The sequence below is a fragment of the Euleptes europaea genome, chromosome 15 (assembly GCF_029931775.1).
Source record: "Euleptes europaea isolate rEulEur1 chromosome 15, rEulEur1.hap1, whole genome shotgun sequence".
NCBI lineage: Eukaryota > Metazoa > Chordata > Lepidosauria > Squamata > Sphaerodactylidae > Euleptes > Euleptes europaea.
Genome location: NC_079326.1, coordinates 13894252 through 13911079, shown reverse-complemented (window position 1 = coordinate 13911079; position 16828 = coordinate 13894252).

Sequence of the window (16828 nt, the reverse complement as noted above, 5' to 3'; positions counted from 1 at the left end):
GCCTCCTCCACCAGCCAAAACCAGCGGGAAAATCCCGCCCGCTGATTGGCTGCTGCCGCCGCCCGCCTGGGCGCCGCCAGCCCTCAAGCGCCGCATGCAAAAACCCGGCCGCACTGTGAGGAGAGGGAAAGGAGGGGAGGAGGAGGGCGCTTTACCTCACACACAGCCCGAGCTGCGGCCGCAGCTCAGCTGAGAGAGAGGGAGAGAGCTGCATGCCGGACCCCTGGTGGTCCGTGGAGCACCGGTTGGGAACCAGTTTCGCGGACCCCTGGTTTAGTTCTCGCGGACCCCTGGGGGTCCGCAGACCACCGGTTGGGAACCAGTGTCCTAGATGAAGGCACGGAGCTACGTGACGGTGACTGCTCTACCCGAATAGGCAGGACGGAAACTGGCTTCCTGTGGGAAATTTTCTTGCCAAGGGAGACAGGAAGTTTTAAGTTTAGGTCCTGCCTACCCGGATGTAGAGGAAAACAACCCACTGATCAGGATGCCCTTGCCTCAGTGGAGAAGGGGAATTTTCCTCTCATGAGGAAGAGGGACCCATGGAAGAGCAGCAGCCCAGACAGTTCTCAGGAGACGACTTACCAGAACATAAGAAAAGCCATGCTGGATCAGACCAAGGCCTATCAAGTCCAGCAGTCTGTTCACACAGTGGCCAACCAGGTGCCTCTAGGAAGCCCCCAAATAAGACGACTGCAGCAGCACCATCCTGCCTGTGTTCCACAGCACCTAATATACTCGGCATGCTCCTCTGATCCTGGAGATCAGAGTCTCCAGGGTCTCCTGTCCAAGGCAATCATGGCCTTAGTCCTTTCTGAGGAACCACGGGGAGGAACCTAAAGAATGGCACAGGCCTAAAGGCTCCAGAGATTTCCCACCCAAGAACACAATCAAATACCAGGGCAGTTCCCTTCCCTGAGTATTTTGAAAACCTATTAAAAGCTGAATGGGAAAAGCCCTTATCAAGCAGGCAATTCCCAGCCTTCACCAGAAAATTATACAACCTGATTCCGAATGCAATGGCCCTCCTCCAACTGCCCCAGTGGAAGCTCCCATTGCAGCTTTGCAATCATATGGGTTGTTATCAGGGGACACTCAAGGATCCCCTTGATGGGCGGGCCGACTTCGCCTCTCGAAAGTCCCACGAGGCCATGACCATATCTATCCAGGCCTCCACCACGGCAACCCTGTTCGCTAGTGCAGCCATAGCGTGGACCAGAAAATTGACGCACCTGGTTTCCCAGCACAATAAGAGAACCACAGAGGGCCTGAATAGGGTGCTAAAGGCAGTCACCTTTTTAGCAGATGCTACCCTTGACTCCATGTTGCTTGACTCCATGTTGCTTAGCGCTAGAGCAATGGCGACTACCTCGGTTACCCGTAGGGCCTTATGGCATGGCAGGCAGACTATACCTCCAAGGCTATTCTCTTGGCCTACCTATTCCAAGGCAGACACCTGTTTGGGGACAAATTGGAGTCAATCTTGGTTGAAACCATGGGGAAACCATCTGCAATCAGTCCACTTGTAGAAATAACATCTCCAATCTTGCTCAGAGAAGTGTTTCTTTGTACTACACCAGATTCAACATTTTGGTTGTGGATCTTAGAGATGAGTGGAGGGTTAAATACTGCCAGATTCCTGTAGGCTCCAAGTGACATAACACATCTCTCCACAATTTTGTGCAGTTTTTTAAGTCATGAGACGTTTTCTGTCTCTTGATACTCTTACAATCCCTGCAGATGTCCAGTGTATTTTTCTTCCAAAAAGGTCTACCGCTAAATTTCCCTTTATGAGGAGGAGGAGGAAGACAGCTGCTGCCTTTGCATATATTATTTTAATTTAGAAGAGCTGCAGTGATTCTGGAAAGTGTAGAGGGAGACCAGAATGTACTTCCAAGTCCTTATTACTTGGCTTACGTTTAACAATAGACAAAGTTATAGAACTGTATATTTTGCATTTCAGTTAGAACTACCAAGGCAGCTTACAGAAAGACAATTTAAAACCAAACTACAATATATAATCAAACCATAAAGTACAAACTACCAATGCATGAAGAAATAAAAATAAAGTAACCAACCAGGAGCCAATACAATATAAAATGTAGAATGGTACCTGTTATCAGTTCAGCCTTAGTGCCCACCTTAAAAAGGTGATTTTAATCAGCTTTCTAAAACTTTGAAGGGTTGGTGCCCAGATGTACATGTCAGGCAATAATTTTCAAAATCTTGGTGCTGCAACTGAGAAAACTCTGTCATATCCATCCAGTGAACTTCTTACAGCAAGAAAATACTGAATAAGGTTTTTCAAGCTGATCTAACAAAATGGGTAGATTAAATAAAAAATGTAACCTGTTATTATTTTGCAAGACAATCATAAAAGGAGAACAGCACCAATTTTCAAAATCAACAAAACAAAGCAAATTTCAAAAGGTACTAAAATCTTAGTTATTGAAACCTACAGAGAGGTTATTATGCTTGGCCTGCTTTGAGTTTAATGTAGGTTTTTTTGTCAGAGGCAACGGCCAATTCATTTCTCATGCACGAACAGTGTTCCTTTGATGATAAGCTATATTATACTTGAAATATCAGGCATCACGAAGTCATTCAGTTTGGAAAACCAGTTTCAGCATCTTTAAGTATTACCTCGTTTTTGTCGATGTGACTGTCCTTATGTGTTAACGACTCTCCTACTGTACAGTATTGAATAGAGAAACTTCAACACCTGCTAGTTTGGTTCATCTCCTACATGCCAGTTGTGAACAGTGATCCAGCGGTTAAACAAAACTGGATGCATGTTCAGGTGGCTTTCTTGCAGGTGCCACTGATTCCTATTTTAAAGGCATATAGTAAAAAGAAAAAAACATTTCTTGATTGAATTGTTTTTAGTTGAGACTTATTGCTTAGTATTTCTATGGGACCCTGGTGTCTACCTATCCAACTCAGCTAATGTTGTGATCAGATCTTGTTATAATTCCTTGAACAGATGCCATTGACTGTTAAGATACATAAAGCAGACAATGTATTTCATTCCGTGTTGGTCATTGTGTATTCTACTATACAGGTACAAAGAAGGGATGAGTTACAAGTGCTTCCATCACCTACACAGATTGGTCAATATTGCCCCCTAGCGTCCATAAGTATTCTGAAAAGTAAAGGTAATTAACACTGATATGGTACTTTCAATATTAAAAACACATCACCCACATAATTTGATTAGTAAAAATTAGTGTACAATAAAATTAAGCTGAAACAAGAAATAAGAACATAAGAATATAAGAAAGGCCCTGCTGGATCAGACCAAGGCCCATCAAGTCCAGCAGTCTGTTCACACAGTGGCCAACCAGGTGCCTCTAGGAAGCCACTAACAAGACGAGTGCAGCAGCACCATCCTGCCTGTGTTTCACCGCACCCAAAATAATAGGCATGCTCCTCTAATACTAGAGAGAATAGGTATGCAGCATGACTAATATCCATTCTGACTAACAGCCATGAATACCCCTCTCCTCCATGAATATGTCCACTCCCCTCTTAAAGCCCTCCAAGCTGGCAGCCATCACCACATCCTGGGGCAGGGAGTTCCACAATTTAACTATGCGTTGTGTGAAAAAATACTTCCTTTTATCTGTTTTGAATCTCTCACCCTCCAGCTTTAGCAGATGACCCCGCGTTCTAGTATTATGGGAGAGGGAGAAAAACTTCTCCCTGTCCACTCTCTCCAAACCATGCATAATTTTATAGACCTCTATCATGTCTCCTCTCGGCCGCCTTCTTTCCAAGCTAAACAGCCCTAAGCGTCTTAACCACTTCCCATGGCACAGTTGCTCTAGTCCCCTAATCATTTTGGTTGCTCTTTTCTGCACCTTCTCAAGCTCTGTAATATCCTTTTTTAGGTGTGTTGACCAGAACTGTACACAGTATTCCAAGTGTGGTCTCACCATAGATTTGTACAAGGGCAGTATGATATCAGCAGTTTTATTCTCTATTCTTCGTCTAATTATGGCCAGCATGTAATTTGCCTTTTTTATAGCAGCCGCACACTGAGTTGACATCTTCATTGAGCTATCCACTACTACCCCAAGATCCCTTTCTTGGTCTGTCGCTGCCAGCACAGATCCCATCAGTGTATATGTGAAGTTGGGATTTTTTGTCCCAATATGCATCACTTTACACTTACTCACATTGAATCTCATTTGCCATTTTAATGCCCATTCTTCCAGTATGCAGAGATCCTTCTGGAGCTCTTCACAGTCCGATTTTGTTTTAACCACCCTAAATAATTTGGTGTCATCTGCAAACTTGGCTACTTCACTGTTTAACCCAACTCCAGGTCATTGATGAACAGGTTGAAAAGCACTGGTCCCAACACAGATCCCTGAGGCACCCCACTGCTCACATCCCACCATTGGGAGAACTGACCATTGATTCCTACTCTCTGCTTCCTATTTTTCAGCCAGCTCTCAATCCATAAGAGGACTTGTCCTCTTATCCCGTGACTATGAAGTCTGCTTAGCAGTCTTTGGTGGGGGACTTTGTCAAAAGCTTTTTGGAAATCCAAATACACAATATCCACAGGCTCATTCCTGTCCACATGCTTATAAATGAAACAGAGCAAGCAGATTCAGCCAAACATGAACACAAAAATCTGATAAAATGTCATAAAACAGTCAAAAAATCCAATTATTTTGGAACACAAAAATATTGGGATCTAGTGTTGGAGTGAAAATGTGTCTACATTCAGTCATCAGGACCAATTGAAAGTATCTGAAGCTAAGAAGTTTTCACATTTACGTGCATGAAGGTAAGTGGGAAGGAATATACAATCATACCAACAAGCCAGATTTTCCCCATATAGTTTTTCTCAGACAGAGTAAGACTTAGCAGAAGGAAGCACTGGATACAGTTCAGGCAAAGGGTATCCTGAAATTCAGCTCTTGAATAAATATATACAACTGGGAACCTACAAGGACTTGCAGGAAGCATCTCATTTCCCCCTCACCCACTGTTTCCTTTTTCCTTTTCCTGAAAGCCACCATAGCCTCTCCCCTTTTCCTGCTTCCATCTCTCCTCCTAGGTTTGCAAACCTCCAGGTGGGACCAGGTATCACAACAGATCTCCAAACTACAGAGATCAGTTCACCTTAAAGTTGCTGACTCCAGGTTGGCAATTCCTGGAGATTTGGGGTGAAACCTTGGAAAGGCAAGGTTTGTGGAGGGAAGCAACCTCACCAGCGTATAATGCCATAGAGCCCACCCTCCAAAGCAGCCATTGATCTCCAGCCCCCACCTGGAGGTTGGCAACCCTCGTTCCCCTGGAGAAAGTGGCTGCTTTGGAGGGTGGTGTCAATGGCATTATACCCTTCTGAAGGTCCTCCCCTCCTCAAACCCCTGTCTCTAGACTCTACACCCCAAATCTCCAGGTATTCCCTAAATTAGAGTTTATAATCCTATCTCCTTATCCAACAGCCAATTTAGGTTTATCTGCTCCTCTGTCTTAAGCTTTCCCTTCCCCCCCTCCCCCGGCCGCCTCTGCCTAGGAAAACTGTGGCCCATTTGTGTGGTACTGGCCACTGGGACAGGCCTACTTGCCTAGTAGGGAACCCTCAAGGATTTGTGGGGTGGCACCTCATTTCCCCCTGTACCCCCTCCCCCTACCATTTCCTCTTTCCCTCCTCCTGGCAACCCCCATATCTTTCCCCCTTTCCCTGCCTCATTATTTTCTAAGCCATTCCCTAAACTACTGAAGCAGCTGGGCTGAGAGACAGAGGAGGAGCTTAGAGAAAGCTGTAGCTGATGTGGCATAAGTTAATTGCTCTGCTGTTGAGGGGTGATGCTGAGAGTATTTAAGAAGGCTCCTCCCGCCAGAGGCTGGGCGACAGAGGAGGAGCTTGGAGACAGGTCAGTGCAAATTTTTTTTTGAAGATTTTGTTTTTCCTCTGGCTGGGGAGCAGTAGTTGAGGTGGCTGTGTGTGAGAGTGAATGTGTGCTTGGAGCCTGCTGGAGAGGGGTTTCTGAGTGGTTCTCTTTGTTCTTTTATCTAGCTGTAGCTGGTGTAGCTGAAGTTAATTGCTCTGCTGTTGGCTGTTGAGGAGTGGGGCTGAGAGTACTTAAGAAGGCTCCTCTCACCAGAGGCTCTTGCCCTGTGGCTTTTAGCCTGGGGGTCTGGCCTGGGGGCCCTGTAAGCAGCTGACACGTTTCTACATTTTATATCTGTTGAGTGTTTTTGCTTGTCAAGCAGGGAGTCTTGAGAGGCAGTTGGTCAGGGGACCTATCAGGGAAGTGCAGGAAAGTCACTGAACAACTTCAGCAATGGATCACAGCAGTGTGGCTAGTGAGGGAGCTGAGGCTGTAACATGCTAGGTCTGTGACATGTTTGTATTTTTACCTGAGAGTAACAATAATTACACTTGCAGTAATGTAAGTTGGTAGCCCTGCTGGAGGAGAAGATACAGGGACTTGAGGCATGCTTGTCCACACTCCATTTTATAAAGGAAGGTGAAGAGTTCATAGACAGAACGCATTAAGCACTCTAGGGGGCAACAGGAGGAGGAGAGTAAGGAATCTCAACAAATGGAGGCACAAACAACACAGGAGGAGGGTGCATGGAAGAATGTGACCCACAGGAGCCAGAAAATCAGGAGTCATTCTGATCCTCTGTTGCTCAGCAATCGGTTCCAGGATCTCCCCATAGATACTGATTCTGGACCACTGGAACAAGGGCTAAGTCCCCAAAGCATGAAAGACATTTCTCAGGCTCCTGCGCATGAGAGGACTCAATCTTCCGCTCCCCAATTTAGAAAGAGGTGTGTTCTGGTGACTGGGTATTCCCTACTGAGAGGGGTAGAGTCTAAGTGTGCCGACCGGACTTGTCATCTCGAGAGGTCTGCTGTCTACCAGGTGCACACATCCATGATGTGACAGAAAGAGTAGGAAGACTCATCAAGCCCACAGATTATTACCCCTTCTTGCTCGTTCATGTGGGAACAAATGATATTGCCCGACACAGCCCAGAACATATTAAAAGAGACTGTGCAGCTCTGGGTAAGAAGGTGAAGCACCTGGGGGCGCAAGTTGTTTTTTCGTCAGTTCTTCCTGTTGAAGGTCGTGGCTTAGTAAAGGAACGAAGAATACTACAAATTAATGACTGGCAGCGTAGATGGTGTTGTGAAGAAAGGTTTGGATTTTTGGACCATGGCTTACGCTTTCGAGATGAAGCTCTTCTATCAGGAGATGGTTTGCACCTCACGAGGGTAGGGAAAAATGTGTTTGGTGAGAGCCTTGCCAACCTGATAAGGAGGGCTTTAAACTAAATCCTATAGGGGAGCGAGACAAGAACTTAAAGCCTAGCATTATGACAATAACTAGAGATGAGAACATTAAAGATTTGCAGAAGTGCTATGTATGCGAGGAAACAAACTTGTGGGTAAGTTCAGAAACTAAAACCTCGGGCACATAAACCATGGATTCCGATGTCTGTACACTAACGCACAGAGTATGGGAAACAAGCAGGAAGAACTTGAAGCCCTAATACAGGAAGGGGATTTTGACCTAGTAGGCATTACTGAAACTTGGTGGGATATCACTCACGATTGGAATATTAAGATTGAGGGGTACAACTTGTTTAAAAGGGATTGACAGATAAGGAAGGGGGGAGGATTAGCATTATATGTCAAAGATGTGTACACTTGTGAAGAAGTACACGAATCTGAGCATGGAAGTTCAGTCGAGTGTCTATGGGTAAAAATAAAAGGAGTAAGAAATAATAGTGATATTATGGTGGGGGTCTGCTATCGGCCACCAAACCATGCAGTGGATTTGGATGAGATGCTCACAGACCAGATTACATAGTTCTCAAAGAGATGGGGCATAGTAGTCATGGGAGATTTTAATTACCCGGATATCTGTTGGAAGTCCAACTCTGCTAAAAATGCAAGATCCAATAAATTCTTGACTTGTCTTGCTGACAACTTCCTATTCCAGAAAGTGGACAGAGAAACAAGGGGATCTGCTATCTTAGATTTGATTCTCACCAACAGGGAAGAACTGGTTGATGAGGTTAAAGTAGTAGGCACTCTGAGTAGTAGTGACCATGTAATCTTGAAATTTACAATCTAGGGGAAAGGAAAAACTGTACATAGTCAGGCATATAGGTTGGACTTTAGGAGAGCCAATTTTAACAAACTTAAACTGGGTAGAATCCCATGGTCAGAAATACTTAAGGAGCAGGAAGTTCAAGAAGGATGGGAGTTTCTTAAAAATGAAATACTGAAGGTGCAATCACAAACCATTACTATGAGAAGGAAAAATTAGAGGAGCCTAAAGAGGCCAGGATGGCTCCATAAACAGCTTTTTAAAGAGTTGAGAAATAAAAAAGACTCATTTAAGAAGTGGAAGGAGGGCCTTATAACCAAAGAGGAATATAAACAAATAACTAGTGCTTGTAGGGGAGAGTGTTAGTAAAGCTAAAGCTCAGTATGAGATTAGGCTAGCCAGAGATGCTAAACACAACAAAAAAGGGTTCTTTTCCTATGTACAGAGTAAGAATAAGAGCAAGGACAAGATAAGCCCATTGTGGGGACCAGAAAGTGAAATTGTAACCGAAGATGAAGAGAGGGCAGAACTCCTCAATTCCTACTTTTCCTCAGTATTTTCTTGTGAGGGAAGCGGTGCTCAACATGGCATAAACAGAACACATGATGAGGGAAGGGAGTTGCAGCCAAGGACTGGCATTGGGATAGTGCACAAACACCTAGTTTCTTTAAATGAAACTAAGTCCTCAGGGCCAGATGAATTGCATCCAAAGGGTACTCAAAGAACTTGCAGATGTAATTTCTGAGCCTCTTGAGAAGTCTTGGAGAACAAGTGAGGTGCCAGAAGATTGGAGGCGGGCAAATGTTGTCCCCATCTTCAAGAAGGGGAAAAAGGAGGATCCGGGTAACTACCGACCCATCAGCTTGACTTCTATATTGGGAAAAGTGTTTGAACAAATTATCAAACAGTCAGTCCTTGAGCATTTAGAAAGGATGGATCTGATTGCTAAGAGCCAGCATGGGTTTCTCAAGAACAAGTCATGTCAGACTAATCTTATCTCCTTTTTGGGGGAAGTTACTACCTTGCTGTATCAGAGGAATGCTGTAGACATAGTTTATCTTGATTTCAGTAAGGCTTTTGATAAGGTTCCACATAATATTCTTGTTGAAAAAATGGGAAACTGTGATTTAGATCCTGTTACTGTTAGGTGGATCTGTAATTGGTTGACAGATCACATCCAAAGAGTGCTTGTTAATGGTTCCTCATCCACTTGGACAGAAGTGACTAGTGGAGTGCCTCAGGGATCTGTCCTGGGCCCTGTGTTGTTCAACATCTTTATAAATAATTTGAATGAAGGAATACAGGGGATGCTTATTAATTTGCAGTTGTTACTAAATTGGGAGGGATAGCAAATATGGTAGAAGACAGAGCCAGGATACAGGATGATCTTGACAGGCTGGAGAATTGGGTTAAAACTAATAAAATGCACTTCAACAAAGGTAAATGTAAAGTTCTGCATTTGGGTAGGAAAAATCAAATGCATAATTATAGAATGGGAGAGACTTGTCTGAGCAGCAGTGTGTGCGAAAAGGATCTTGGGGTCTTAGAAGACCAAACACTGAACATTAGTCAGCAGTGTGATGTGGTAGCTAAAAAGGCAAATGCCTACAACCTTTTTTGTCTTCATTCCTTTCAACTAAACCTTATTCAGAGATCTTTTGCACTCCCTTCTGCATTTCCTGACCAGTATAGAGCAGAGGAGACAAAATGGCCAATGGAGCAAGCAGTCGGTCTGATTATTTTCTTTCAGATGGGGACTTCGACGACGGCAGGCTTACTACTAAGGAGCAGGAGCTCCACAGCCCAGCTGAGGGTTGCCGGTGCATTCCTCTGCAATGTGAACATCACAGAGAGGAGATGAAAAGGCGACCTGAAAAGATATGTGGCAACGCACCTTACAGATTTGGCACAAAGATGCTGCAGACGAAGATGGTGACTGCGTCTACCTCCCGTTCAGCCCCTACTGGTAACGAGGGAGTGTATATTGGCAGACGGATACCTGAACAACTGGAATCAGCCATCGGTAATGTAAACCCCTCTCCCCTTGGGGAAGCTGTGGGTGGCAGACCAGTGACACACGCAGAGTTATCTGATGCGGTTGGGAGAGCCATGAGAGAACATCTTCAGGCCTTACAGCTTATGATGGCTTCCCCTTTGGAGGGCATTCAATATTCCACAGCCCAGTGTCACCATTTCCTTCCAGCTGGCCCCTGCGAACACCAGGCCTCTTGGCCTACCAAGGCTACTGGAAGGCAGCATGCCAGGCATGTTCAACCCTCAGCCCCTCGGTCCCTCAGCCAGGACTCAGACGATGATGAGGAGAGGGAAGAAGGCGAGTTCTCCTCTGATGAGGAGCTGCCTGATACTGCAGGTCGGCAGACACGCCTATTTTGTAGTGATGATTTCCAGACCTTACTGGCAAAGGCCATTATGGCCTTGGATCTGAATGAGGAACCAGCTCCTTCTGAAGATCCAAAAGTTAAGACCATTGGGGATAAAGCATTTTTCCCTTTCCACCAGAGCAAGGATAAGTCAGTTCCCTTTCCAGCCTATTTTGAACACCTGATTAAAGCAGAGTGGGATAAACTTGCATTAAATAAGCAGTTCTCGGGTCAGGTTAAAAAGCTGTACAACTTAGCTCCATCGGCTATGGAAATGTTAAAGGTGCCTCTGGTAGATGCTCCCATGGCAGCCCTTAATATTAAGGATGCATTAGATAGAAAGGCGAACTTTACAGGCAAGGAGACCCATGAGGCTACTGCCCTAGCAATTCAGGCCTCGTCTACAGCCTCTATATTTGCTAGAGCCTCAATAGTCTGGATCAGAAAACTGATTCAGCTCTTACCAGGGGAAAATAGAAGGGTGGCAGAAGGTTTGAGCAGAGTGCTGAAAGCGTCTAATTGTTCGGCTGATGCCTCCTTGGACACAATGACCTTTGCAGCATGAGCCATGGCTTCATTGGTGGCCACCAGATGCACACTTTGGGTTAGGTCCTGGCCAGCCGGCTACCGCTCCAAGTCAGTGGTGATATCTTACCCCTTTCATGAGGATCACCTAAAGGGGGATTGTCTAGAAAAGATACTGGTCAAGACATGAGATAAGAACAAGGTAATGCCAAAACAGGGGTGAAGGGAAGGAAAAGTCTCCATCCTTTCGTAGTTACCACACCTTGCATAGACAAGGACAGGACCACCGCAGGGGTTCCTAGTCCAACAGAGGGTTCCCCAAAAGGGGTAGCAGGTTCAGTAGGCCTTCCAGTTTTAACTACCACACATCTTTATAAATGATTTGGATGAAGGAATACAGGGGATGCTTATTAAATTTGCAGTTGTTACTAAATTGGGAGGGATAGCAAATATGGTAGATAAGTCCCAGAGGCAGATAAGTCCCAGAAACAGGGCAAGCAGTGATGCCAAGCCACTACAGGTGGGAGGTCGTCTATAGGCATTCCGGGACCAATGGGACCTTCTAAAACCGGACACATGGGTACAACAATTAATTCATGTAGGTTACTGCATAGAGTTCTGGCGCCTCCCACCAGATCGTTTCTTCCAGTCCCCAACCTCTCGCAGGCTGGAAAAGCACCTTCGCACAACAAAAGCCATAAATCATTTGATGCAAATAGGGGCAATAGAGAAAGTTCCAAAAGGAGAACAACGCTTCAGGGTCTATTCGGTGTTCTTCACGGTGTTCTTCATACCCAAGAGGAATGGGGTTTGGAGGGCTATCCTGAATGTAAAGTTCGTAAATTGATTTATCCTATGCAAGAAGTTTGCATGAAGACACTTTGAAGCATCTTAGAAGCTCTCTGTCCAGGTGCCTTCCTGTCCTCCATAGATCTTACAGAAGTGTACCTCCACATCCCTATACATGAAGCCCACAGAAAGTTCCTAAGGTTTGCATACCAGGGAGAGCATTTTCAATTCCGAGCTCTAGCTTTTGGTCTGGCATCAGCCCCCAGGGTCTTTACCAAGATCCTTGTCATTGAAGGAGGATCCCTTGGTCCACTTGTCGGCTCAGGTGCACAAGAGTCTCCAGTGGTGGATGGTCCCTTCTCACCTAAACAGAGGACTATCTTATCTCCACGAGGATCCAATCCAGATTTATATGGATGCGAGCCTGGAGGGTTGGGGAGCTACACTGAAAGAACACCAGGCTCAGGGTTAGTGGAATCACCAGGAGAACTCCCTGTACAGGCTAGAGATCAGGGCCATCAGGAAAGCTCTGATCATCTTCAGCTCCATGTTATCCAACAGGCACGTGTTAATTCAGATGGACAATACCACAGGAGAGCCCGCGTCAACAAACAAGGGGCTCTCGCTCTTCTCGCCTGCATTGAGAAGTAGAACCTATTCTTCAGTGGCCGGAGAGGCACCTCTGCTCACTGAAGGCAGAATACCTACAGGGTGTGCAAAATGTTAATGCAGACTGGCTGAGCAGGCAGAGTGGATGAGGGTGAGCTCTGCACAGGAGCATTTTTCAGCAGATCTCCACTTTATTCGGCCTCCGAAAGGTTGACCTGTTTGCCTCCATGAGAAATCATCAACTGGACCACTTATTTTCCAGATTCTGGCAACTGGAAGCAGAACAAGTGGATGCCCTGCTGGCCCCTGGCCAGAGGGGCTTCTGTATGCCTTTGCACCTCTACATTTGATCCTCAGAGTCCTCAGGAAGGTGCGCAAGGAGAAGGCCTCAGTGATCCTAGTGGCACCAGACTGGCCTCGGCGCCTGTGGTATCTGACCCTGAAGAAACTGTCTACCTGCGAGCCATGACAGTTACCTCTCTGGCCAGATCTTCTGCATCAGGGTCCCATCCATCATCCAGACCCTGGCTGGTTCAGGCTGACTGCATGGCTATTGAAAGTCGCAGGCTCTTAGATTGCGGTTACAGTTCAGAGGTTGTGGATACGATGCAGACCAGCAATATGAAGAATCTACAGTGCCACCTGGAAAGACTTTGTCAGATGGGGTAGGAGAAAGAACATCAATCCTCTATCCCCTTCCACTGCTGACATCCTGACCTTCTTACAGGAAGGAGTGGCTCAAGACCTCAAGGTAGCAACCCTGCGTAGGCAGGTTGCACCATGGTGGTGCCTCAACTGGATTGCTTCAAATTGGCTAAGCATCCTCACATTAAGTAATTCTTAAAGGGTGTCATGCAAACCAAACCTCCACCAATTCATTGCTTCCTGATGTGGTATCTTTCCATCTTTTTGTCAACATTCTCCCAATGGCGGGATGTGAGCAGTGGGGTGTCTCAGGGATCTGTGTTGGGACCAGTGCTTTTCAACCTGTTCATCAATGACCTGGAGTTGGGGTTAAACAGTGAAATAGCCAAGTTTGCAGATGACACCAAATTATTTAGGGTGGTTAAAACAAAATCGGACTGTGAAAAGCTCCAAAAGGATCTCTGCATACTGGAAGAATGGGTATTAAAATAGCAAATGAGATTCAATGTGAGTAAGTGTAAAGTGATGCATATTGGGACAAAAAATCCCAACTTCACGTATACCCTGATGGGATCTGTGCTGGCAGCGACAGACCAAGAAAGGGATCTTGGGGTGGTAGTGGATAGCTCAATGAAGATGTCAACCCAGTGTGCGGCTGCTATAAAAAAGGCAAATTCCATGCTGGCCATAATTAGACGAAGAATAGAGAATAAAATTGCAGATATCATACTGCCCTTGTACAAATCTATGGTGAGGCCACACTTGGAATACTGTGTACAGTTCTGGTCACCACACCTAAAAAAGGATATTACAGAGCTTGAGAAGGTGCAGAAAAGAGCAACCAAAATGATTAGGAGACTAGAGCACCTGTCCTATGGGAAGCGGTTAAGACGCTTAGGGCTGTTTAGCTTGGAAAGAAGGCGGCTGAGAGGAGACATGATAGAGGTCTATAAAATTATGCATGGTTTGGAGAGAGTGGACAGGGAGACGTTTTTCTCCCTCTCTCATAATACTAGAACACGGGGTCATCTGCTAAAGCTGGAGGGTGAGAGATTCAAAACAGATAAAAGGAAGTATTTTTTCACACAACGCATAGTTAAATTGTGGAACTCCTTGCCCCAGGATGTGGTGATGGCTGCCAGCTTGGAGGGCTTTAAGAAGGGAGTGGACATATTCATGAAGGAACAGGGTATTCATGGCTATTAGTTAGAATGGATACTAGTCATGCTGCATACCTATTCTCTCTAGTATCAGAGGAGCATGCCTATTATATTGGGTGCAGTGGAACACAGGCAGGATGGTGCTGCTGCAGTCGTCTTGTTTGTGGCTTCCTAGAGGCACCTGGTTGGCCACTGTGTGAACAGACTGCTGACTTGATGGGCCTTGGTCTGATCCAGCAGGGTCTTTCTTATGTTCTTAAGCCTTCCTTTGAACTTATGAGGGAGGTGGCAGTTAAGTTTGTATGGATGAAGACCTTGTTCCTGGTAGCGGTCAGAGTTGGGAGCACTCTCCATCAATGAAGGGCTCTGCATATTTCATTCTGACAAAGCGGTCCTTAGCCCCGATCCAACCTTTGTCCTAAAAGTCAACTTGTCCTTTCATAGGCAACAAGAGATCCACTTACCATCTTTCTGCGCCAATCCCAAGTGTGAAAAGGAGAGGGAATGGCACAGGTTGGATTTAAGAAGGGCCTTGCGTATATACATCCGTCGCACCACACCGATCAGAAAAACGAAATATATGTTCATCTCTCTCATGGGACCTGACAAGGGCAACAAATCGTCTAGGTCTGTTATTAGTTCTGTTATTACAGTGCATCGCGGAACTCTGATTCCAAACGGTATTGCTGCCCATTCAATTAAAAGTGTGGCAACATCGGCAGCTTTCACGAGGCAGGCTTCCATAGAAGAAATCTGCAAGGCTGCCATGTGGTCTTCAGCATCGACCTTTGTCTGATGCTATAGGATTAATACCTTCTCTTCAGCAGATGCGGCATTCGAAAGAAGAGTGCTACAGCAAGTATTAGGAGATATGTAATTCTCACCCGATGCAGGACAGCTCTTGGAGGTCCCAATCAAGATGCACTTTCCTCAAAGGGAGAACGGTACCCTGGCTACTCACCGTGAGGGACCTTTCTCCTCTGAGGTACAAGGGCATCTTGCCCACCCGGAAGAGTGGAGTTTTTTCAATGATCTCACACACACACAAAGAACAAACAAACATACTTTGTCATTAGGAAGAACCCCAGGTCTCCTTCCTCTGTTCTAACATTAGTTCTCATCTATTACAGTGTTTCTTCAGATGCTGTTGGTAAGAGGTGGTTATTATATATTACGGAGTTGGTAATATACTGTTGGTAAGAGGTGGTTATTATATATTACGGAGTTGTTAATGAGTTAGTGAATTGTTGTACTTATCGACTCGGCAAGATTGGAAACTGAAGAGTCGGTGGCAGATTCCAACCAAAGGGACAGGAAGTGGAAATTAGTTCCTTCCTCCCCAAGAAAGTACCGAGAATCACCCAATCAAGATGCCCTTGTACCTCAGAGGAGATAGGACCCTCATGGTAAGTAGCCAGGGTACTGCTCCAAAATATGTATATAATACATGGGGGCGCCATTTCCTACTTTTGCCCCTTCTTCAAAAAAATGCACAACAGGTCCTGACGGGACCGTCTCTCCTGGTACACCCCCAAGAGAGCACTACACTCTTCAGATAACAACCTACTGGTGGTCCTTGGCCCGAAGAGTGTCCAGCTGTCCTCAACTAGGGCCAGGGCTTTTTTGGTCCTGGCCCCGGCCTGGTGGAACTCTCTCTCAAGCAAGGCCAGGACCCTGAGGGATTTAGTGCAATTCCGCATGGCCTGTAAGACTGAGATATTCCGTCAGGGCTATGGCTATGGGTAGCAATGCCAGGGCTATGGGTAGCAATGGTGTGAAACATAACTGGCCTCCCTTCCCCCCTGCTTTTCTGTATTCAACTCTTGAATGTAGGGGGTCCCGATTGCTTTCCCCCAGATTGGCTGTGAACCTATGTGGTTATTAATAGGCGCCAACTGGTTTTATTGTGAGATTTATTGTAGAATTGTATCACACTATTTTATGTACTACGTTCTGGATTGCTTTTAATGGATGTTAGACGTTCTGAGCCCGGCCTTGGTCGGGATAGAGAGCGGGATGCAAATTCAATAAAGAAATAAAAGAAAGGGACTGTTCTTATGTTCATGCCATCAGAATGGAAATCTGTCCTTCTAGGAAACTGGATAAAATTAATCGGTTTACTCACTCCGGCCATGTTCATTTGCAAATTTACGTCAGTTGAATGCATTCTAACTTTGGTGCCACTGTAAGAGGTGAAAGTGAGGGTTAAATTAGAATATATGCTTCTAAACCGTTTGTTAGGGCTTTTTCACTGTTTTCCAGGATTCCTCTGTTCACCATAATAATTGTTCCTCCCTCTCTAGAAAGCAAGACAAGGAGACATCTGGGATAGTCCCACAAGAACACATTGAGCCTTATTCCAATTTTATTGCATTTTTATCACATTTTGTCTCCAAGGACATGGTTCTTCATCTCCCTCGAATTTATCCTCACAGCGACGCTTTGAGGTACTTATGGTGAGAGAGAGAGAGAATGACTGGCCTAAGGTCACCCAGGAGCTTCATGGTTGGAAGGGGATTTGAATTGGGTCTTCCCAAAGAACTGTAATTACCACATCACTCTGCATCCTTGGGGTAAGGTTGGGAATCTGAATGTGTACTACTGGACATAAAAACACCTGGGAATTGTTCGG